The sequence below is a fragment of the Balaenoptera physalus genome (genome assembly GCF_965194825.1).
Source record: "Balaenoptera physalus genome assembly, chromosome: 3".
Taxonomy (NCBI): domain Eukaryota; kingdom Metazoa; phylum Chordata; class Mammalia; order Artiodactyla; family Balaenopteridae; genus Balaenoptera; species Balaenoptera physalus.
Genome location: NC_138890.1, coordinates 4,655,493 through 4,679,697, shown reverse-complemented (window position 1 = coordinate 4,679,697; position 24,205 = coordinate 4,655,493). Strand labels below are relative to the sequence as shown.

General features: G+C 49.4%; 2 protein-coding genes across 9 annotated transcripts in view; one reads left to right on the top strand and one right to left on the bottom strand.

The window, feature by feature from the left end:
* The window catches only part of ACSBG2 (acyl-CoA synthetase bubblegum family member 2), a 99,604-nt gene extending 80,712 nt beyond the window's left edge, over positions 1-18,892 (bottom strand). Inside the window, exons 1-2 of the mRNA XM_082455559.1 lie at positions 17,889-18,892; positions 450-17,851 (exon numbers count right to left, since the gene is read on the bottom strand). The gene's annotated coding sequence lies outside the window, so the exon portion shown is untranslated. The remainder of the gene's footprint in view (positions 1-449; positions 17,852-17,888) is intronic.
* The window catches only part of RFX2 (regulatory factor X2), a 96,374-nt gene that overhangs the window by 11,491 nt on the left and 60,678 nt on the right, over positions 1-24,205 (top strand). The window contains exon 1 of one of the 8 annotated variants that reach the window (XM_082455551.1): positions 19,978-20,052. The exons of the other annotated variants lie outside the window; for them this stretch is intronic. The gene's annotated coding sequence lies outside the window, so the exon portion shown is untranslated. Of the gene's footprint in view, positions 1-19,977; positions 20,053-24,205 lie in introns of those variants that run through there. 8 annotated transcript variants of the gene reach the window in all.

Below are 24,205 nucleotides of genomic sequence, written 5' to 3'. Positions count from 1 at the left end.
AATTAGGGAAGTCATATCTTTTCACTGTAGAAAACATTCAACTAGCGCAAAAAAATAAAAAGGGAAAAGAGAGCCTCTGGCTTCCTCCTCTTCTCTCCTCCTGCCCCTTCCACCGCTGATAAAGTTCAGCATGGATCCTTTGAGATAGTTTGTGTGCAGATAAAACATTCTCACTGATACTTTCTTATTTTTTAATTGAGATGTAATTCACATATCATAAAGTTCACCCCTTTGTAAAGTGTACAATTCCGTGGTTTTTAGTATAGTCACAAGGTTATGCAACCATCACCGCTATCTAGTTCCAGAACATTCCATCACCCCAAAAAGAAACCCCATCCCCGTTAGCAGTCACCCCCATGCCCCTCCCCAGCCCCTGGCAACCACGAGTCCACTCTCTGTCTCTGTGGATTTGCCTGTTCTGGACGTTTCATATAAATGGAATCACTCACTCTGGCCTTTTGTGACTGGCTCCTCTTACTAAGCTTCATGTTTTCAGGGTTCATCCACATTGTGGTGTGTGTCAGTGCTTCATTCCTTTCACGTAGGCAAAAAAAATGGATCATATTATGACCACTTTTCTGCAACGTGCTCTTTTCATCTATTATTTAGTATGTATCTTTCCTTATCACTCTGTGTGTCTGCTGCATCTTTCTACATTGACTGCCTGAGATTCCTCTGTATGGATGTGTCCCGAGGTATTTAATTAGCTCCTTATTAAGGGCATTTCAACGTGCCAGTCCTTTACCCTTAACTCCTCGTCCCATTCATAGAACAGCGGGTTACAGACCTTTGGACAATCGGGTGAACACGTGTGTCCTCCCCCCGCCCCAGGAAAATGCACGATGACCGCGTCCATCGTATTCTGCCCCTGATTTTGGAGGTTCCGGAGCGCCTCACCCCCTCTCCCTGGACCAGCCCCTGTCAATTCTGCTCCACCCGTTTCACAGCCCACGTGCGGCTGACTCAGCCCCAGTCCGTCACCACAAGCTGGGCCCAGGGCTGCGGGTGCCTCGGGGGAGGCCCAGCCGCTCAGCCGGTTTGTGCTGACACAAGTTCACGCTTGTTGCCTTGACTCTGAGCTGAGGCTTGCATGGCAACGGCATTTTCCCACCCCTTCCAATTCCCTGTTGGTACGTGGTGTTCAACTGCTACGTTGACGCTCCATCAAAGCATTCACTGGCTGTGGTCCCAGCAGAAGACCTGTCCCTCGGGGTCATCACCCTCCAGTGCCAGCCAGGGGACCTGCTCCTGCTGCAGTGTATCCTCTCGAGCGGGGACCCCCTCCTGCAGCCTCTAGATCCTGCTCTCCAGCCTCTGTCTCTCCATGTCGTTGACTTCTCATTACTGTGCAGACTCTCTCTTTAACTCTACACAAACAACGTAAAACCAGAATTCTGACCAAGTAGAATAAAGTTATCCATCCCTAATCGAGGCTTTCCCCCCACTTTAAATTTAACGGATCATATTTTTCTTTTTAACATCCTTGAAGACTTCTGAGACACTAACCTAATTTGGTTTTCCTTTATTAGTGTTTCATGAATATGGAATCTTCTCGAAACTGCCTGCTCCTTTATCCTCCAGTGGTGAGGTTCACTTGCGTGGGGCGGGCAGGGAGTCTTCACTTCTCTCAACTCCTGAACTGGGATATATTCTCCTTTCAGTTTCCTGATGGTGAGAAGCCTGCCCCTAGCTGTTCACTCCTCACTCCTTTCCCAAAATCAGTTCTGTTTACGGGACACGTCTGACCAAACATTGTGGCATTTTTAAAACAGGCTTTCTTACACCTTCCCGCACGTCACTGAGGTCTTCAAACAGAAGGTCTCTTTGGGATAGCGTGTGAGGAGTATTTTTGTTGGTTAACCAAGTTTACTTCTGAAAACGTTATATAAAGAATTCCGACCTAGTCAGTTCTCAGGCCTAACCTCTCATTGTTGGGAGCAGTGCCGCGTTTCGCTTCTTCTCAGGTAAAGAATATAGGAACAAGTTTAGCTTATAGAGCATCTGTTTTGCTTCTTGCCTGGCATCTGCCCACACTTGCTGGGTCATTTTCTTTTAATTGAGATAAAATTCACATAACATAAAATTCACCATTTTAAGGTACAATTCAGTGATTTTTTAGGATATTCACCATGTTGTGTAACCTTCATCGCTATCTAATTCTAGAACTTTTCCATCGCCCCCAAAACAAACCCTTTGCCCGTTACCAGCCCCTCCCCGTTCCCCCTCCCCTCAACCCCTGGCCACCGCTAATCTACTTCCTGTCTCAGTGGATTTGCCTGTTCTGGACGTTTCCTAAAATGGCATCATATAACCCGTGGCCCTTTGTGACAGGCTTCTTCCATTGAGCGTCATGTGTTGAAGCTCATGGACGTTGTAGCGAGTGTCAGAGCTTCCTTCCCTTTTGTGGCTGAATAATATTCCATCGTATGCATGGACCACAATTTGTTTATCCGTTCGTCCACTGATGGACATTTGGGTTGTTTCTACTTTCTGGCTATTACATTTAATGCTGCTATGAATGTTTGTGCACAAGTTTTTGTGTGAACATAGATTTCTATTTCTCCTGGGTGCATACCCAGGAGTGGAGTTGCTGGGTCAAACGGTGACCAACTTCTGGAGGAGTTGCCAAATGTTTTCCACAGCAGCCGCTCCATTTTCCATTCCCACCAGCAGTGTAGGAGGGCTCCAATTTCTCCACGTCTTCTTTTCCCTTGTTTTTATTATAGCCAACCTAGTAGTTGTGAAACAGTATCTTGTTGTGGTTTTTAATTTCATTTTCCAAATGACTAATGATGTTTGAGCATCTTTTCATTGCCCATTTCTGTACCTCCTTTGGAAAAATGTCTATTCAAAGGTGTCATCTTTTACAGTTTTCCTGCATCCACAAATTTCTCTTCCTTTGTGAAATGCCCAAAGACCCTGAATCATAAAGATGGGTGGGGGGGGGGGCGTGCATCAGAGCTACGTGGTGGGAGGGGTAGAGGGGAGGGAGGGTCAGAAGCCCCGGGACATGAGGGCTGTCCCCTCTCTGCCTCACGACACGTCTCCAGCTCTGGCTGTGGGCACGTCCTTTTCAGAGACTTCCCAACATCCTGCCTCCTCCGCTCAGTGAGGGAGACTGGACGGGCTTGTGGGGATCACCCTCGGGGTGTCCTTGACCCTCTGGACGCTGATTTGTCATTTGACACCTGTCTTTTTATTATCCGGAATTGTTTTAGCCTCTCTTAGAGACAAGAATGACTTCTTCCATTCTGAAGTGGTTGAAAAAAACCAACAAAAGAATAATATTTTGGAACACGTGAAATTCACATTTCAGGGGCCACAAGTGAAGTTTTATTGGCACGCCCATCCATGTACATATCGTCTGTGACAGCTTTCACCCTACGTTAGAGGGGCTGAGTAGTCTCAACAGGGAGCATCTAACCCTAAAATATTTGCTGTTGGGCCCTTTACAGGAAAAGGTAACCAGGGGCTGGTCTCACTCACAGTGCTGGTTGTATTTGACCAGCACTGGGTACCGCATCATGCAAGTGTGAACACGATGCTGCTTTGGAGGTGTATGAACGCTTAGACTTGCCAGCAGCGTTTAACACTATTTTTCACTTCCTTTAAGGCGAAGGGGATGATATTTACTGTACTATCATCTTTTCCTGTTTGCTGTAATTAAAAAGAATCTTGGGGGCTTCCCTGGTGGCGCAGTGGTTAAGAATCCGCCTGCCAATGCAGGCGACACAGGTTCGAACCCTGGTCCGGGAAGATCCCACATGCCGCGGAGCAACTAAGCCCGTGCGCCACAACTACTGAGCCGGCGCTGTGGAGCCTGCGAGCCACAACTACTGAGCCCACGTGCCCCAACTACTGAAGCCCGTGCGCCTAGAGCTCGTGCTCTGCCATAAGAGAAACCACCGCAATGAGAAGCCTGCTCGCAGCAACGAAGACCCAACACAGCCAAGAATAAAATAAATAAATTTATTTAAAAAACAAAAAGAGTCTTGGTCTGGCGACATCCATCCTGCAGGCTGCATCCCCTTTCCTCCTTGTGTCTGTGAGATGGCGCTTTCCCCAGTCCCCAGCATCCTGGCCTTTCTCTCCAGGCAGCCTCTCTGTCTTCCAGGCCCTGGAGAGCCAGGCTGAGGTTTAGACCAAGACTCAGGGTGGCCAGGTCCTCTGCCATCAGGAAGCTTTGGTTCCTCTTCCTTCAGGCCTCCCACTCGCTGACACTCGGCCCCGATGGCTGTCACCCGAGGACTGGTCCCTCTCGGAGGGTCGCACCAGCTCTGGAATTTGGGGCGCGAACCATGGAGCCTAGGAGTGATTTCTGAAATGAATTACTGCTTGTGTGGGAGACCCAGCGTCTAAAACTGTTGCCTTTATGTTGGAACACACTCGAACCAGTGACACGTAAGAAGTCAAAATGTGGAATGGCCAATCAAAAAAAAAAAAAAATCAGTGTTTAGAGATCAAAAAGCTAACTGTTTGCACATTTCAGCCCCTTCATGTAAAGCTAAAATCCCACTTGTGTTGAATCCTGCATGACTTTGAAATCGTTTGTTGTAGCTGGAATCGCTGCTAGACCCCAAGGAGGAACTGGCTTCTCTGGGGTAAGAACGTAAGCGGGAGTCACCTTGATGATCTGGCCGCGGGGCTGGTCAGTGTCAGCTGCCAAAGATGGCAAATCGCGTATGTTTCTTTGGCTTGATTGGGGTGGATACAATTAAAAAAACAAAAAAACAAAACACGATTTCTCTCTTCCCTTTATTTCCCACTGGCAGAGGTTTCTCTTTTAGGTTTCCTCAAGTCGGTGGCATTTCCGGGCTTGGCGGTCTGTGGGTTAATTATCACCAGGGTAGTCGTTGACGGGATAGCTAATCATCAGCACAGTCCCCTCCTGGACTGTTCGAATCCCTAAATAAGGGTGGTGGCGAAGAAGATTGGCCGCCTCCTGACAGTGGCTTCCTGCTAGAGATGGGGCGGGCGGCTCACTCCCCTCCTGTGACCCGCCCGCCTGGCCCCATGGCGGGGTGCACTGCTGGTGTGACACGCCCTCCTCCAGGATGCAGATTCATTCTGTCACTTTCTCCTAAAGACCACTCACCTGCCTGGATTATACAAGGCTTATCTAACTGGAGTCCTCGAATCTGTGAACTGAAGTTAAAAAAAAAAAAAAAAAAAGACATATAGCCCAGTGGTTCTTTAACCTTTAGTCAGTCCAGACCTCTTTCAGAGTCTGCTGAAAGTGGGTCATTTCTCCCCAGAAGAACAGGCATAGACACATGCTCCCCCATTTGAATTTCATGGTCAATTTCAAGTTCACAGACTCCCCTCGAGTGCAACCCCTGGTGAATCCTCAGACCGAGTTACTGGATCCTGCTGTAGCCGTTTGAATAGGCGTATTGCAGAGTTTAAACCACTTCGCAAGTATTCTCTAGGTTTTGAAAAATAGGAGGGCAAAAATGAGGTCCAAATCAAACACTTTGTAGTAAACAGAAGAGGCAGGGGTGTTCCTGTGGTGTTTGTGTCTCTGCAGAGTGTTGTGCATCAGCCCTACCCAGATTCTGTATGGGGAGAGTTCTCTGGCGGTCCAGTGGTTAGGAATCCACGCTTTCACTGCCAAGAGCACGGGTTCGATCCCTGGTCCGGGAACTAAGATCCCAAAAGCTGCGTGGCGCAGCCCAAAGGAAAAAAGAAATATTCCGTATGGGAAGAATAGGAAGGAAACACCCACTGAAAGCAGGAATAAGAGGTCTGCACAGACATATCCATTAATATTGAAGAGGAAAAGCAGATTCGTCTAATTTATGTCAGCTGCTTTTACAAATTCACTTTTCTGGTGCCCTTTCTGGCAAGATGAGACCCTCACGTGTTGTCACTTAGCTTTAGTTACTGGGTTATAAAAATTTACTGCAGCCAGGGTGCCAAGACCATTCAATGGGGAAAGGGCAGGCTTTTCAACAAATGATGTCCATGTGCAAAAAGAATGAAGTTGGACCCTTCTCTGTCTTACACCAGGTACAGAGATTAACTCAAAATGAGTCAAAGATGGAAATGTAAGAGTTAAAACTATAAAACTCTTAGAAGAAAACATAGGGGGAAAATTTTTTTTAATTAATTAATTTATTTTTGGTTGCATTGGGTCTTCGTTGCTGTGCACACGCAGGCTTTCTCTAGTTGCACAAGCAGGGGCTACTCTTCATTGCAGTGCACGGGCTTCTCACTGCGGTGGCTTCTCTTGTTGCGGAGCACAGGCTCTAGGTGCACAGGCTTCACTAGTTGTGGCACGTGGGCTCAGTAGTTGTGGCGCAAGGGCTTAGTTGCTCTGCGGCATGTGGGATCTTCCCGGACCAGGGCTCGAAGCCGTGTCCCCTGCATTGGCAAGCGGATTCTTAACCACTGTGCCACCAGGGAAGCCCAGGGGGAAATCTTCATGACGTTGGATTTGGCAGTGATTCCTTGGACATGACACCAAAGGCAGAGGCAACCAAAGAAAAAAAAAATAGATAAATGGGACATCATAAGAATTTTAAACTTTTGTACTTCAAAGGACATAATCAGAGTAAAAAGGCAACCTGTGGAACGGGAAAAAATGTTTGCAAATCATATATCTGATAAGGGGTTAATATCCAGAACTAAGGGGTTAATATAAAGAACTCCTACAACTCAACAACAAACAAACACTTAGGCCGATTAAGAAGTAGACAAATATCTGAATAGACATTTCTCCAAAGAGGACATACAAATGGCTAATAAGCACATGGAAAGATGCTTAACATTACTCATCGTTAAGAAATATAAATCAGAACCACAGTGAGATACCACTTCACACCATTCGGATGGCTACTATTGAAAAAAAAAAAAAACAGAAAATAGCAAGTACTGGCAACGATGTGGAGAATTTGGAACTCTTGTGCATGACCAGCAGAATGTAAAATGGTGCAGCTGCTGCGGAAACACTATGGCCATTCCTAAAAAAGTTAAACATGGAATTACCATACGATCCTGCGATTCCTCTTCTGGATAAATACCTAGAGACTTGGACAAATACTTGTACACCCATGTTCACAGCAGCACTATTCACAGTAGCCCAAAGATGGAAACAACCCAAGAGTCCATTGAAAGATGCCTGGATAAACAAAATATAGTCCATCCATACAATGGACTGTTATTCCGCCCTAAAAAGGAAGGACAATCTGACCCATTCTACAACGTGGATGAACCTTGAGGACATGATGAACCTTATTTCTCTGCTCAGAGAAATAAGCCAGACACAGGAGGATAAATACTGTCTGATTCCACTTACGCGAGGTCCCCAGAGGAGTCAGATCCACAGAGACAGGAAGTAGATGGTGGGGGCCAGGGGCTGGGGGAGGGGGATGGAGAGTCAGTGTTTCATGGGGACAGAGTTTCAGTTTGGGAAGATGAGAAAGTTCTGGAGATGGATGGTGGGGATGGTGGCCCAACAGTGTGAATGTATCAGTACTTAATGCCACTGAGCTGTGCACTTAAAAATGGTTAAAATGGTAAATTTTGTGATATATATTTGCCACAATTTAAAAAATAATAGTTAAGTCTTTTACTCCACTTGTGTTTTGCAGCATTACACTAGAGGAGGCATATTCTTTCACACCTTGTGTCTCATAAGTCCCACCTCTCCTGCCGAACCATAGGTCACAGTTTTTGTAAAGGCCCTGAAGATTCATCTTGTCTGTGGTCGTATACTAACTAGCGAATAGTGCGTCGTTAACTTATTTCACTTCCACACCCTCACTTGGGAAGATCATATTGATACTTTTGAGTCGATAGTCCTTCCCAGAAAGGAAAGTGGTGGGCGGGCGGGCAGACTGAGGGCACGTCTGGTCACTCACAGGTGTTCCCTGCACCAAACCCAGAGGCCTCCTGGGGTGTTCTGGGCATGCGTGCTGGTGCACTAGGGGGCCTGGGGCGAGAAGGGAATCGTAAGTAACCTAAGCAAGAATGTCACAAAGGAAAAAATAGGACTGGTTTGTTCAGTCATGTGAGTGCCCATTTGAGAGCAGTTATTTTTATGGAGCATAAAGATGAGTCAAAATGTTTTTTAAATTAAAAAATTTTTTAATTAAAAAAATGAGGAGGACCTGCTTCGTAAATGACCGTCTAAAACAGCTCAGCGAACTACACCCAGGGGCCCAATCCGGCACGCCACCTGATTTTTCGGTAGGTCCCGCAAGCTGAGAATATTTTCTGCATTTTCAGATGGTTGAAAGCGGAGACTGTTTTGTGACACATGCAAAGTATATGAAAATCGAATTTCAGTGTTCAAAAATGAAGTTTTGTCGGAACAGCTCCAGGGCCAGGACTAGGGTGAGGCAAGTGAGACAGCGCCTCGGGCACAAAATTCAAGGAGGGAGCAGCGCCAGAGAAAACTCAGCCATCAGCATAAACAGTATCTTAATGCAGTATTTTAAAAAATCAAAATCAATGTCCGAATAATCCATGATGAGCAAAATATCAAAATTTTAAAGACAGGATCAGTAATGCCGGTTTTTTCCCTCTGCCCCAGGCTCCCGTAGGGCTGTGAACGCAGCCAGGCTCATTCCTTGTGGCAGGTCCAGGGCAGTTTTCTAGAGATGGTGACGGAGTGGAGTAGCCTCAACGGAGAACTTGGGGCCCGTGAAACCAAAAACATTTGTTCTCTGGCCCTTTATAGAAAGTTTGCCAACCCCTGATTGAAATCAATTTACTCTATTGATCCTAACAGTGAGTAACTATAACCAAACTACAGATTCAACGCCTTGTCCGTTCCTCTGTCTTAGGTGCCCTTTTAAAAAATGAGTGTACACTTGTATTTAATTTTTGGATAATGGTATTTATAAATCAGTAGGGACAATTAACACTGAATTCATAAGCAAGCTGATGCTTGTGGGCTGCGATGATTTACCTGCATTAAAATAGCAGGGGGACTTCCCTGCCGGTCCAGTGGTTAAGACTCCATGCTCCCAACGCAGCGGGCACGGGTTCGATCCCTGGTCGGGGAGCTAAGATCGCGTGTGCCGCGTGGCTTGGCCAAAAGAAAATAGTAGAGGCCCTCACTTACTTTCATGTTAACTAAATACTTAGCTAGTTAACCCTCCATTTACTGGGGTGAATGTTACTTGGCTTCTTTATAAAATGGTATAAAGCCCAGCTTCCGTATATGGGTCTTAAGAAGCTCGATTAGGAACTTATGAAGCATTAATTATTTCTAAAATTTGAACTAGTAAATGCCATGGGAGCTTCTTCCTCCCTCGTTTTCCTGCTTTCACTCTTTCTCCCGATGGTCTGAAAAGAAGGCTCTTTTAAGAACGTGAGATGATAGTGTGCCCCCACCTGGGGCTTCCCTCAGGAATTGGAATAAAACCCAGACTTCTGGCGGTGCCCTTGGGGTCTCTGCCAGCGTCTCCAGCCCCCCGCCCTCCTCTGCCCCAGGGCCTTTGCACCTGCTACTCCCTGTGCGGGGAGTGCTCACTCTGGCACCTCCCACATCTGTGGGAGATCACCTTGCGTATCTGGTGACTGGTTTCTTGTCTGAATCCCTTGCCCAAGGATGTTGGGGCCCCAAGCAGAGCTGTCATCACCTTTGAATGCCCCGTGCCTAAAGCAATGTCTGGCACTCAGTAAATTCACTCTGTTCCTTTGGTTCATTCATAGTTTACATACAGTCAGGGTGCACCCCCCTGTGAGTATTCACACACGCATAGATTCTTGTAACTACCACCCACCCAGAGGGCAGAGAGCAGTTCCAACACCCCAACACGTTCTCTTGAGCTGCCCGTCTGCAGCCAGGCCCTCACCCCACTCCCCCCATGTCCCCTGGCCACCCCGCTCTGTCCCTGGCCCTGTAGTTTTGCCTTCTCCACAGTGTCACATAAGTGGTGGCACACAGCGTGTAGCTTCTGAGACTGGCTTCTCTCACTCAGTGTAATGCATCTGAGACTCAGCGTGCTGGTGTGTGTTTCAGGAGTTTGTTCTTTTACTGCGGAGTCCTGTTCCATTGTGTGAATGTACCACAGTTGGTTTATTCGGTACGTTTTTGTTTTTTAATTTATTTTTGGCTGTGTTGGGTCTTCGTTGCTGTGTGTGGGCTTCTCATTGTGGTGGCTTGTTGCAGAGCGTGGGCTCTAGGTGAGTGGGCTTCAGTAGTTGTGGCTCGCGGGCTTCAGTAGTTGTGGCTTGCGGGCTCTAGAGCACAGGCTCAGTAGCTGTGGCCCACGGGCTTAGATGCTCCGCGGCATGTGGGATCTTCCCGGACCAGGGCTCGAACCCGTGTCCCCTGCATTGGCAGGCGGATTCTCAACCACTGCGCCACCAGGGAAGCCTGGTACGGTTTCTTTTAATGTTCAATGTTGAATTAACATTAATGGCTCCGGTCGTAAGAGCGGCAGCGTACTGTAGACCAAGTGGGTTGAACAGTAGTGGTATTCCCTGCACAAACAGCATTCTGTAGGTACAGCCTGCAAATTTACAAGAACTGACTTGCCTTCAAGTGCTTACAAATGTATCACAATTTTTTTAACGATACGTAAGTAATGCAAAAATCAGGTTCCTATAAAGTCATCTGCAGAAGTCATTAACGACTGTAAGTTTCTGTTTCATTCTCCTATCTTTCTTGCCTCCAATAATACGATGTGTGTCCTTCTAGACCTTTTAAATGAATGTACCTATTTTATAGCATATATAGCTGCATTTTTTAACATAGATTCTTTCTCAAATATTTGAGAGTCTTCTCTGTCCAGGCACTGTATAGCTTGGAGATCTTTCTTCGAGAAAGTACCTCGTTCATTTCAATGACATCATAGTATTACAGAGAGGATGTACCACGATTTATTTAATGATTTCCCTATTGATGGACATTTAAGTTGGTTGCAGTTTTTTGTGGCTTCAAATAATGCCACCAGGGATATGTTGCCCATGTGTCTTCTTTTAAACCACTTTATTGAGATATATTTCATATACCGTCAAGTTGGCCCATTTAGAGTATACAGTTCAGTGGCTTTTGGTATATCCAGAGGATGCAGCCATCACCACTAACTCCAGAACATTCCATCACGCCGAAAAGAAACCCGTGCCCGTGCCCATTAACAGTCACTCCCCAGCCCCCCTCTCCCCCAGCCCCTGACAACTACTCACCCACTCTCTGTCTCTGTGCGTTTGCCTGTTCTGGACATTTCCCATCAAGGGAAGCACACACTGTGTGGTCTTTCACGTCTGGCTTCTCTCGCTGAGCATCATGCTTTCAAGGTCCATCCACATTGTAGCGAGTGTCAGTGCTTTGCTCCTCTTCGTGGCTGAGTAATATTCCAGCCGTGGATGGACCCCATCTTACTGAATCAGCTGACAGACAATTGAGTTGTTTCTTCTTCGAGGCTATGATGAATCATGCTGTTCTGCACAATGGTGAACAGTGTTTGTGTGTCCGTGCACCTTTCTGGACACGTGTATTTCTGTAGGATAAATCCTGAGAGGGGGATAAAGAGACACTGCTTCCGGCTAGCTCTGCATTCTCTGGCTGTGCAGGTTCACACATATCCTAGGTCTCGAGGGATGCCCAGAGGTCATTTTCTGCAGAGGCAGACCCTACTCTCTGGTGAGAATCCCGCCGCCCCCTCCCCAGGCACCTGTGCTGCCTGGCTCTGCACCGCCTCTGGCACAGGCTCGTGGGGACACTGCAGGCGCCGTCACCTGTCTTTGAATTAGCCCTGGAGAAGCCACCCGTTTCGATGCAAATCGCAGAAACTTGTGGCAAAGAAGGCAAAGCAAAAAGGATCTCCTTACGGGGAATTAAACTCCCCCGGAAGGATGATGCACTGCTCTGAGGTCTCATGCAAGGACGGGGTTTCTGAAAAGGGAAAGGGGGCCCATGATAAAATGTCATTTTATAACAGCAATCCGGCAGGGTTCATTTGGAAGGAGAGCTGCTAGGTTTGGCACGATGCTAGGAGAGAAACGAGTAGGAAGTATTCAGTGAAAATGACGAACCCCACAAATATGCCCTGGAATGAACGCAGCACAGAGCACGAGGCGCTCCCTGAAGTGTTTATCTCACTCGTTTGTTTTGAAATCACAGATAGCAAAGGGCATAACTGCTTTGGGGGTTTCAGGTATTTAAACAGGCAAAACCCAGCAGCTGATCTTGGTTGCCTTAAAACGGAGTGAGTTAGACACTAATTAATACTTACTGAGCATCTGCTACGTGCTGGGCCAGCAAGCGAACCCCATGCTTTGTAGGCTTCATTTTTAAAATATTTATTTATTTATTTATTTATTTATTTTGGCTCTGCCGGGTCTTAGTTGTGGCATGTGGGACCCTCAGTTGCAGAATGCATGTGGGATCTAGTTCCCTGACCAGGGATGGAACCCGGGCCCCCTGCATTGGGAGTACGAGGTGTTACCCACTGGACCACCAGGGAAGCCCCTGTAGGCTTCATTTTATTTAACGCAATAGCCAGCAGAGGCAGACAGGATTTACTTTCTCTGTTTACGGATAAAGAAACGGAAACGAGAAAGGTTTAAGCCACTGGCTGAAGGTCACCCAGCCAGCAAACAGTGGATCCAGGATTCGGATCCAGGCGCCTACTCTCAGCCATCGCATTGTATTCCTGGGGCGTCTCGCTTTGCTGGTGCTGTGTGTCCGGGGGAAGATACACGGGTCCAGGATGCATTCCCCTCTCGTCCACTGAGGGTACGGCCAGGACTCCACCGGCTCCACATCTGTCCCCTGTGGTCCCAGCAGCCCGTGTCAGCCAGGGCTGCCCCTCAACCATCTTCCATCTTGAGTGTCGACCTTGACCTGGGCACTGCCCAGAGCCTCTGCCACTGGGGGAAGGCCTGTCTAGAGGTTGCCAGGATGTGCTCTTGTGGTTGTCCATGGTCATTCATGTATAAGGATGAAACACACTTGCTATTTGCCAGAGAGTGAAGAATCTGGTCAATTTCTGTTGGTGTTCTGTGTCCTCACAGATGCTCTCCTAATCACCTTGGGCTGAGCAATAGCCTGGGGAGATGCTGAGATCCCCAAAGAGGTTTAGCCCAAATTGTTGAGCTCAGCCATCCACATTCAATCTAATCTTGAGTGCGACATTTGTGTCAAAAAAAAAAAGAGGATTTGACTTACACGGAAATGCAATCGTGTCTTCATGATTTCAGCGCACAGTAAGCTTTCGAGGGCTTTTTTTCAGCTCAGCCTTACTTTTTTCTTTATTCAGATAGTTTCAAATTGCACTTGGATAGAAATCTTTCAAATATTTATCTTTTAAAAATTCATGCCGAAATAGTGGTAAATGCTTTTCAAAGGTCACGGTGGTCAAGCCGCCGCGACTTCTAGAAGCAAGGGGAACTGGGACCAATATTGGTATGTGAGAGGGTTCGAGAGGTGGCTTTTTGTCCAAGGCTACATTTTGAACGAGAGAAAAGAGGGAGGGAGGACGGGGAGGCTGGTCCCCTGTTACCTGAGTTATGTTTCAGAGTCCTCATCTGTTTCTCTTTCCACCTTTCAAGCAGAGCTAGAACATTTTATACCATTTTTTTCCCCTAATTATCTTTTGCTCTGCTTTGGGAGCTGACTTAATACGGGGCTGGGAAGGGAGATGCCAAAAACAGAACCAGGCAAAGCTGGGCGTTTGTTGGGGCCCCGTGGGCTGCTTGCTGGTTTTCTGCTCTGGGCCCTGCCCAACCCCGCACCCGTAGAAAGTGTTTGAGATGAAAACTCATCTCAAATCCTGATGTAACAGGAAAGTCATTGAAAATAGTTTCAAGGTCTTATGGTGCCTTTTTTCGATTTCAAAAATAACATTTTTCCCCCCAAGCTTTTGCTGAGAATGCCTTTCTAAAATGCAATTGATTTTAGTGTATCTTCTTAGCATTAATTAGGCTTAATTAGGCTAAAAACCTAGAATACCTCCAAGATTTCTCTCCTCGGGTTTAATTAGAATAGTGGGTTTAACAACAACGTCCACAAAATCCCGTTTTGCTCCATTTTGTGAGAGCAACCCTGAGGTCTGGCTTTGGGGTTGAAACTGTCACGGGCCCCGAAATAAAAGGTCCTTTTGTTCCCGTAGGATTGGACGGGGGTTTAAGGTGGGGAGAGAGGAGATGACGGGTGAGATCAATATTCCTAATTTTGCCTTTCGTCGCTGTGTTTTCATTTCTTCAGAGATCCCCGGGCGCTTCCGAAGGGATCTGAGACTGAATTTGGGGTCCTGGGACAGTTGAGATATAGCGGTAGCCCAGAGACCGGTGACCCCTTCCAAGCCAGGGAAGGTCCTTCCCTCCCTAAGACAGGCGAGGACTCTGCCTGCTGGCCCGAGTCCCTGCGTTACCCAGAGCGGGAGAACTCTGCTCTTGAAACTCTCACAGCAAGATTCCTGGCCTCACTCGTTTATCTTGCATTGAATTTCTCAGTAATCTCACATAGTTCAAGCATGACTGAGCAAGAAATTCGCTTTATTTTTCTGTGCGACCCTAGAGCGTCTTCTTATTTAAGATTGTGTGTTTGGATGTGGACACGGCAAGAAAAATCGGTGTATTGAAACAAATTTCTAGTAATAATTGGACGTGGAAAGATCAGACATGTTGGTGGATTTCCAAAGAGGCATCTAGTCATCATGGAGAAGAATAAAAAGGGCAAGTCGTGTGCAAACATGAAGGACAGGGTTTCTGTTAGACTGTTGAGGGGGAACCATGGGGTTAGGGGGTGGCTGTTGGTCTGTCTTGGTCCGTTGAAGCTGCCGTATCAGAATACCACAGACTGGGCGGCTTATAAGTGACAGAAATTGATTGCTCACGGTTCTGGAAGCTGGAAGTCTGAGATCAGGGTGCCAGTGTGATCAGTGCGGGCCCTCTCTGAGTCACAGCCTTCTCGCTGTGTCCTCACATGGTGTGGAAGGGGTGAGCTAGCTGTCTGGGGTCTCTCTTATAAGGACACTAATCGCATTCACGAGGGCTCCACCCTCATGACCTACGCACCTCCCAAAGGCCCCACCTCCTATCATGGTCACATGCAGCCCTGAAGCCTGGGGCCTGGGGAGGCCATCTGTGGGCTCATTCCCAGCGACAGCTCACCCTTCCAAGCCCAGGGTCTGCTGGGGGCTCTGCTGTGAGTCTGTAGACCTGAGTGACCCACCCCAGGGTAGACTCAGGAGGGCCCTGGAATCGTAACAAAGGGGCCCCATGGCTGAGGAATGGGATTGGGGACCAGGAGCTCCCTGAAGGGACTTTCAGGTTTGGGGTTACCCATCTATGATGGGGTGACACCTGCATCTGGGCCGAGGCTCTGCCTTCTGTGCTGGGCTGGTGGACAGACGTCCATGCGCCTAACTCTGGCCACCCCCTCCTCTCTTCTGCAGGAGTTCTGGTCCTATCCCATCTATGCAAGGACACGCCACCAGCAATTCTCCCCCCTCTCCCATGTCAGTTCCCTCCCATTGGATCCTGCCGGTCACGACACACACCTGCTGTTACTTCTTCCATTTTCAGAAACTCTCTCTCAACTGACCTCCTCTTCCAGCTGCCACTCCGTCCCTCTCCTCCTCTTTCCAGCAGAGATTCCTCAAAACACTTGTCTGTTCCTGGGTGTCCAGTTCCATGACTCTTGGTCTCTCTTGAACCTGCCCCAATCCCTGTGGCTTTTGCCCATGCCATTCCCCTGGAACTGCTCTGTCAGGGTCACGGTGACCTCTACTTTGCTGAATCCAGTGGTCATTTCCCAGCCTCCAATTCACTTGGTGCTCAGGACACCACTTTCTCGTACTTCTTTGGCCTCCTCTTTTCAGGCTCCTTTTCTGGATTCCCTCTTCTTTAGGATCTCTAAATGATGGAGAGCCTGGCCCTGGGTCTCTTCTCTGCTCTCCCTTGATGAGCTCAGCCAGTCTTGTGGCTTTAAATAGGTCATCTATACACTGCTGGCTCCAGCCTATGTCATCTATATACTCATGGCTCCAGGCTATATCATCTATATACTGCTGGCTCCAGCCTATGTCATCTATATACTGACAGTTCTAGCCCGTGTCATCTATACACTGATGGCTCCATCCCATGTCATCTACACACTGCTGGCTCTAGCCCACATCCTCTATACACTGATGGCTCCAGCCTATGTCATCGATATACTAATGGTTCTAGCACATGTCATCTATACACTGCTGGCTCCAGCCCATGTCATCTATACATTGCTGCCTCCAACCCACATATTCAGTACACTACTGGCTCCAGCCCACATTATCTATACACTGCTGGCTCCAGCTTACTCCTTGCCCCTCAGATGTTCACTTATACATCCATCTGCTTTCTCAGTATCCCGGCTTGGTTGTCGGAGCCTCTCACACCTCACATCTTTAAAACTCAACTCCTGGGTGCACCCCAGGCCTGCTTCTCCTGAAATTTTCCTGTTCTCATCCTTCTAATTGCAAAAAGGCTTTGAGACACTCTTGACGCCTTTCTCTCACACTCCACATCCAACCCATTAGCAAATCCTGCTGATTCCACCTCCAGTATTTATCCGGAATCTGACTGGCACCCCTCCACTGCTGTCACCCAGACTGGGCCATGTCACCGTCTCTCGTCTGCATTATCACATTAGCCTCTTAACTACTCTCTCTGCTGCCACCCTTTTCCTTCTTCGCCTGTTCTTAACCCAGCAGCCAGAGGGACCTGGTTAAGACACAAGTCAAATCAAGTTGTTCCTGGGCTGAAACCCTCTGGTCGCTTCCATTTCACCCTGAGCAAAAGCCAAAGCCCCTGTGATGGTCTGTGCGGACCTTTCCTCCTCCTTGTCTCCTGGTTCACTCAGCTTTAGTCACCAGCCAGGTATGGTCCCACCTCAGGACCTTTGCACTGGCTGTTCCCTCCACAAGAATGCTCCTCCCCCAGATGCCTAAATGGCTCTGCCCCTCACTTTCTTCATCTCTTTAGTGAGTCTTCTCAGGGAGGCACGTGACAACCCTTTAAAAGTTGCAGCCCCACCCCACCCTGGCAGCCCCTAGCTCTGCTCCGTTTTCCCCTTGGCATCTGTCACCATCTGACATAGTATATATTTATCTTATTCATTTTGTTTACTGTCTCTATCCCCTGCTCCGCCCCCCACCCGCCACTGCCTAGTAGAATATAAACTTCACGAGGGAAGGGAATTTGGTCTGCTTTGATTCCTGGGCAATGCCTGGCCTGGGCTAGGCATTCAGTAAGTGGGTGTTGGTTGAAATCAATGAATAACACAACTAGGACTCCCGCGTCAATCCTCTTTCTGGACACGGGGTTTGGGGTCCTCACAGCTGCATGGCAGAGCCTCCCTTCGGATGGGAGTGTCCCCTGGCGACTCCCGTGGTGTCGGCTGCTCGTGGTCTCACCTCCAGGACTAGAGATGGGCATGGCGACCACTCCACGTTAGCACTTAGCCCTGGGTTAATGGCCCAAGAGGCTGGCCTCAAATTCCTGGTCTCCCTGAAGCCCAGGTTCAGATTCTAACAGCGTGGGAATCCACCTTCCCTTCTTGTCAGGGACACGCATCCATTCTGTCCATTTATTCTGGGAGCGACTCCTGGACGCTGTCTTAAGACAAAGATTCTGTGCACCCCTGACGTGATCACGTCAGGGGCGAGACCGCAAACGAGAGCTAAAGGGCATGCTTTAATCACGCACAAGTCTCTTAGTGTCGTGTGCTTTGATCATCTAAACTGTTGACCCTTGTCGCTGGAGCCACGTGCTTCCCATTCAGTCAACGTGTTTTAAGATCCTTGGCCACGCTCCCCCCAGATAAGACCATGGCTTAGAACTCTCCGCTCCCCTTGTCAGAGGCGGGCAGCCCTCTCCCTTTCCCCGTCGCCCAGCCTCGGGACCCATGCGCAGCCTGCACTGTCCCAGAGCCTCAGGGACCCGTGCGCAGCCTGCACTGCTCCGCAGAGCCGAGGCCGCATTGGCTTTGAGTCCAGCTGGTTTTCTTTTCTCTGTGGGTCAAGATTGGCCAACACTAGGAACCTCCCTGTGGCCTCTTTCCGGAGCTGTGTGTCCCTGTGCTTCCTGCCATCTCGGGGCCCTGATGTGGCCTGGCTTCCTCTTCCGAGAGCCTTCCCCTCGCAGGGTAGGGCAAGAAGAGCAGGCTCTGGGACGCCAGATGCTGTGGTTTATTCCAGCGGTCCCAGGAGGCGTGTGTAATACTGAGTCCACGGTTCCCTTTGTACCTATTTCATAACGCACTTGATGGTCTCAAAAGTCTTTTTAATTAGGTATCTACTCCTCTGTTCTTACGTGTTTTTCGGATAGCTTAATCTCCCCGGGTTGTTTCAGTTTGTCTAACCACTGCCCAGAAAACCTGGGTGCAGCTATGAGCTACCCCACATTGTTTGCTGGATGATAAATAAATTCTTTCCTCTTGGAGAAAAAGGCAGTTTCTCCTCCCAGCGTTAGGAAGGCTTGAAGAGTCCCTCCTACGATGCTTTCCACAGAGAGAGTTGGTCCTTCTTGGGTTTTGTTATTTCAGAACAAATATGGTAAACTGTTTTCCCCTCGGTTACTATAGAGAGGAGATTATTTGCCTTTCTCTTCGGGCTTCTGAAAATAATAGATTACATATTTGGGAGGGGTTTTTTTTAGATCTGGTTAATGTGAGATAGAGGGGATTGCTCCGGGGATGACATTGTTTGGTTTGGGAAGTATTCTCGCAGTTGCCCAGCAACAGGCTCTTGGAGAGAGAGTAGACTACATCGCCCCTGGCAACCGTTGTTACTCAGCAAACAATGAGGGCTGGCAAACAGCGCCAGGACTGTGGACTCCAGGGTTTAATTGAACATCTGCATATATTTTTCCCTGGTGAAATTGTTTGAGTTTGATTTGCCACCAAAGGTAGACCTGGGTCCACCGGGGGTCTACTTTAGAAGAAGGCGTATTGTTATGCTGGCATCTCATCTATATAAACCAAGAGGAGCTATTGGGGAAAAAAAAAAAAAAAAAACTTTTAGCCCCTGGAATATGTCCTAGACCTCCCTCAGCTGGAGACTTATTTCAGTCTTAAGTCGAATGTCTTTTTCAATCTAATTCCTTGTGTTTATAAAAATCTTCACCCATCCAGCCTACTTATCGTATGTCACTGATAAGCCATAACTCCTCCGACATTTTTCAGCACGATGTTTTTATTCCTGTTGCTCAAGAATATCAGAAAAGCCGGGTGTCGAACCCTGACAGTTCACACGTAAAGACAGTCACGTGTCAGGTTGGCTGGTGATGGAAACTGAACCCTGAACCTTCTGGTTCTTCCGGATTCCTCTTAAGAAGTTGGATACTCAGATGACCCTCAGGGGAGCGTGTACATCATGCTTTTATGATATGGCTTATATGTGGAATCTTAAAAAAATGGTACAAAGGAACTTACCTACAAAACAGAAATAGAGTCACAGATGTAGAAAACAAACTTACGGTTACCAGGGGGATAGGGTGGGGGAGGGATAAATTGGGAGATTGGGATTGACATATACACACTACTATATATAAAATAGATAATAAGGACCTACTGTATAGCACAGGGAACTCTACTCAGTTCTCTGTAATGACCTAAATGGGAAAAGAATCTAAAAAAGAGTGGATATATGTATATGTATAACTGACTCACTTTGCTGTGCACCTGAAACTAACACAACATTGTAAATCAACTAGACTCCAATAAAAATTAAAAAAAAAAAAAATAACAGAGAAGCAAGATGTTCCCACCAAATCCTTCCCCTGTTGAGGGGCACTTTGCAGCCACTTTGCAGTGTGGCTTTCAATCAAAACAGTCTCACTGCACCACCAGAGATAGCGAATGTTTACCAGGCTTGGTTGCTTAGGTAAACACTGCCCCTGAACTTCATTCAAAGCCAGTGACACATTTCTTTCCCTCGTCCCTGCGTCATCCCCCCGCCCCCGCCCACCAACCAGGGCTATAAATTGAGAAAAGTTCGCCAGGGCAGATTTTTGGTGGGGACTCAATCCTGCTTTATTCATCTCGAGCGCAGCCCATCTGATTAACGCAGCAGCAACTGCAAAAGTGCCTCCCGTATGAGAACGCAGCAGCCAGCGGTCAGTAATACAGCCCTCGAGGGGAGGCTTGCTTAGTTGTACGGATTTGTGTTTCTTTTTGAAGGGCGATTCGCTCTGTGGCTGAATGCCCCCAGAACATGCTCGCTGCACCTTTGTACCAGTATTCCGGCTAATGTCTTAGGACGATATAAAGTATCTGAACACGTTTCCCAGTGTTCTTTTGCAGTCAAAACTTATCATGGGATGTCATTTGTGTTCTAGAACAAATAAAAGCAAGCTGTTTAAAAAAAAAAAAAAGCTTGTTAGGCCGCCATCCCTATTAGATGCAGTCATTAAGATCCAATTACATCGAGGGTTGCTGGAATTAAAAGGAATAAGTTCTGACTTACTCAGAGATTCCCCCAAAGATTAATTAGAATACATGATTCTTTCTGCAGCCTGTTGCAGCAGGATAGTTGTAGATCGTTGCATACTGAGGAAGGTAAATCTTTCCAAAAGAAACACTGCTCTGCATTCCAGAAAATTGTTTCATACCCGGTCCCAGTTTAGGCAAGTCATTTTTCAGGAGTTGTAGCCTGATTTTAAAATTTTCTTTTAAATTGATCATTTAAAAAAATTTCCTTGAAAATTCTTCCCACCACCCGCCCTCCCCCCGCACCCCCGCCCCCACACACATCAGGCCTCGCAGCTTGGATGCCTAATGTCTTTGGGTAAAGCCCTTCCTCCATCGGGTGAAAGAGCCGTGCTAGGAGATGTTAAGGGCCCCTCCAGCGCTGTGATTTCAAGTGGAAGTTCTCCATTTTTAGGTAGGCCGTTTCTCTGCTTTTTAAATTCCGGAGTGAAGTGATGACGGGGAGGGGAGGAGGGGTAAATTGGAAGGTCCCGGGTGTGCCGACGGTGGGATGAAGAAAGCCAGCCTCCTCTTTGTCCGAATCCGTCACGGAGGTACTGCCCATCACGCATGGTCACTGGCCATCTCTGGGGATGGTGAGGGGGATGGGAAGTGCCCTGGCAGCGAGGCAGCCCTGTCCTGTGCCGGGCTGTCACCAGGCTCAGGCCCAGAAGATGCTGTCCAGGAGGAAGCTCCTGGCCTGTTCCTTGTCACCCCGCCCTGCTCCTCCTCCTCCCCCACCCCCCTCTGCTGTGTGGGCCGCTCTGAAGACTTGGGCGGTAGGGAGGAGGGGATGAGTTAGGTCAGTGCCTTCTCCACCTGCCCAAATACAAAAGCTGGACACTGATGAAACTGCACCCGGGAACCTGGGGCTGGGGACCCCGGCCAGTGGAGGGCGGAGCTGGCCGCTGGCTCAGCAAAGGCGGACGGGACAGGCGGGCAGCCTAGGCAGCAGGGCCCTCATCCACCTGCTCGCCCCACAATATCTCTGGAGGATCATCGTGGGCAACACGCTAGGGGCTGGGAGGGGACTGCAAGGATGACTAAGGCCCAGACTTTGTTTTCTCGAGGCAGACTGGCTGGTCCAGAAGCCAAACGTGCACAGTTGTGTGATAGGAAGCAGGTCCGAGGCCACGGGCATGGAGAAGGGTGTGTGGTTGGCGTGGAAATGCCGTGGGTCTCCCTGGGGATGATCCTGCCGCAGGGGATGCTGGGCGACGTCTGGGGACATCTGTGGTCATCACCACTGGGGGCTCCTGGCATCGAGTGGGTGGGGCCAGGGAGGCTGCTCCACACCCCCCAGCGCCCAGGACGGCCCCGCACGGAGAATGATGGGCCCCAAAGGTCTCTCTCTAGTGCTGAGGCTAAAACACCCTGGCTTACAGCAGCTCCTCTCAAACTTGAAGGCGCGTACAAGGCTCCTGGGAATTGTGGGAAAATGAGGTTATAATTTATGAGCAGTTTCAGCAAAGGCGAAGCAGTGCCTCTCATCCCCAGCTGACTTTGCCCCCAGAGGACACTGGGTGATGTCTCAGCCATTTGTGGTTGTCACAGCTGGGGAGGTGCTTCTGGCATCGAGTGGCTGGGGCCGGGGACGCTGCTCAGGACCCGACAGTGCCCAGGCCGGCCCCGCATCCAAGAGTGTCCTGGCCCAGTGGCCTCTGTGCCGAGCTGGGGAGAGCGCGCGCTAGGGGCTGAGATGATCTGACGGGGGGCTGTAGCCGCTGCTCGCTGTGGTACTTAGTCCCCTTTGAAGCCCTCGCTAACCGAGCCGTCGGCACTTGGAGGGGCAGGTGCTCTCCAGCCTGGCCTTGGCCTCAACCCTGCTCTGTGGGGTCCCGTCTGTCCCATCCTGGCAGGGGCCATCCTCAGTGCTCTCAGGGACACCAACCCATCCTCCAGTGGCCTCCACGCCAGAATGGCTGCGCCTGCCTTGACCCTGCAGGTCTGGACCCCCAAAGCCACGCTGGCCACCCTCGTTCTACAGAGACGTCGACTTGCGGGGTGGAGGCGGCACAGCGCAGGGGCCTCCCTCAGGCCACCAGCCCCCTAGGCCCCGGTCTCAGAACCTGGAGTGTTGAATTACGTTTGGGCTGAACTGGGGGAGCCGAGGGGTCAGGTGGCTGAAACCAGGGGAAGGGGCTTCCCTGGTGGCGCAGTGGTTAAGAATCCGCCTGCCAGTGCAGAGGACACGGGTTCAAGCCCTGGTCCGGGAAGCTCCCACGTGCCACAGAGCAACTAAGCCCGTGCGCCACAACTATTGAGCCTGCGCTCTAGAGCCCGCAAGCCACAACTGCTGAGCCCGCGAGCCACAACTACTGAAGCCCGCGCACCTAGAGCCCGTGCTCCGCAACAAGAGAAGCCACCGCAGTGAGAAGCCCGCGCACCGCAACGAAGAGTAGCCCCCGCTCACCGCAACTACAGAAAGCCCGCACACAGCAACGAAGACCCAACGCAGCCAAAAATAAATAAATAAATAAATAAATAAATAAATAAATAAATAAATAAATAAATGTATTAAAAAAGAAAGAAACCAGGGGAAGCCTGGCGGTCCCCATGGAGCCACAGCGGAAGCGCATCAGAGCAGCGGGCAGGACGTGGTGGGTGCAGAAGGGGCAGCATGCCCCCGTGGAGAGGGGACATAGGGAGAGCACGAAGTGGGGAGGTGGTGGAAATGAGACATCAGTCTCCGGGGGTGGGAGTGAAGGTGGGCACTGAGCATGCGCCGCCGGTCAGGGGCGGGACCCGGGCTTCTTTACCCACGCGGGCAGCTGCTTGGGGGGAAAGACGACGGGAATGGTGACTGTCAGGGTCTTTTTCTACAAGTTCCTTCCAGTTACTAAGAAGGTGAAGCACCAGACAGGGAATTGAAATACGCAAGCCCAGCGTGGATTCACGTAATTCATTCACACGAACCATGTCAGTCGAGTCATAGCTCCGGTAACTGAGCTAACTTGTAGAAACTTATAAAGCAGAACTCTGAGCCCGTGTTGCTGATACTATTTTGAGTTCTCTTTGGCGTGGGGCCTGGGGAGCAACAAGGACCCCGCGCGGTACAGACAGCGAGAGACTTGGGGAGTCTTCGTAAACTCATGCCTCCTGTTAAAGGAGGACCCTGTTCAGATCCAGCTCTGCCACTTCATGCTGTGTGGCCTTGGACTCATGGCTTGACCTCTCTGAGCCTCAGTCTGTTTGCTGTTTCTTAATTGAGGCTGATAAAGGAGTAGTTCCCTGAGAACTGCGGTCACACAGGGAACGCGCTGTGCCGGAGTCTGGTGTGGCTGTCGTCCCTTTTCTGTTCCACGAGGCCATATTTTATTTATCGAGCACCGGCTGGGATCCAGGCTCGGGGTGGGCACAACCAGTACATCATTCCACCCCTTCCTCGGATAAAGAAGCTGAGGCTTCGGCCACAGTCCCGGCAAGTGACACATGAAGCGTATTAAGCCTTCTCCCTGATGGAGCTCGCAGGCTGGGGAGCGGGAAGGGATCCAGGTGGCCGTTTCTTCCAAGCGCTGCGCGGAGCAGGGCTCTCAGGCAGCTAGAATGCACCGTCTTCAGGTCGGAGAATCTGAGCTGCTGCGTGAGCGTGAAGGCCACACGCGTTCCACCGCTCAAGGACCACAGACCCTTGACATCGTGTCCCGGACCCCCACCTCCGCATTTAGGCTTCCGACAGCCGTCGATTTTGAACACCCGTGCTGCCCTGAGGCAGATCCAGAGCTTGCAGTGCGAGCCCAAGGGGCAGGGACGGTCTAGGCCCCTGAGGGGGGCCCGGTGGAGACCTGAGGAGCAAGTCAC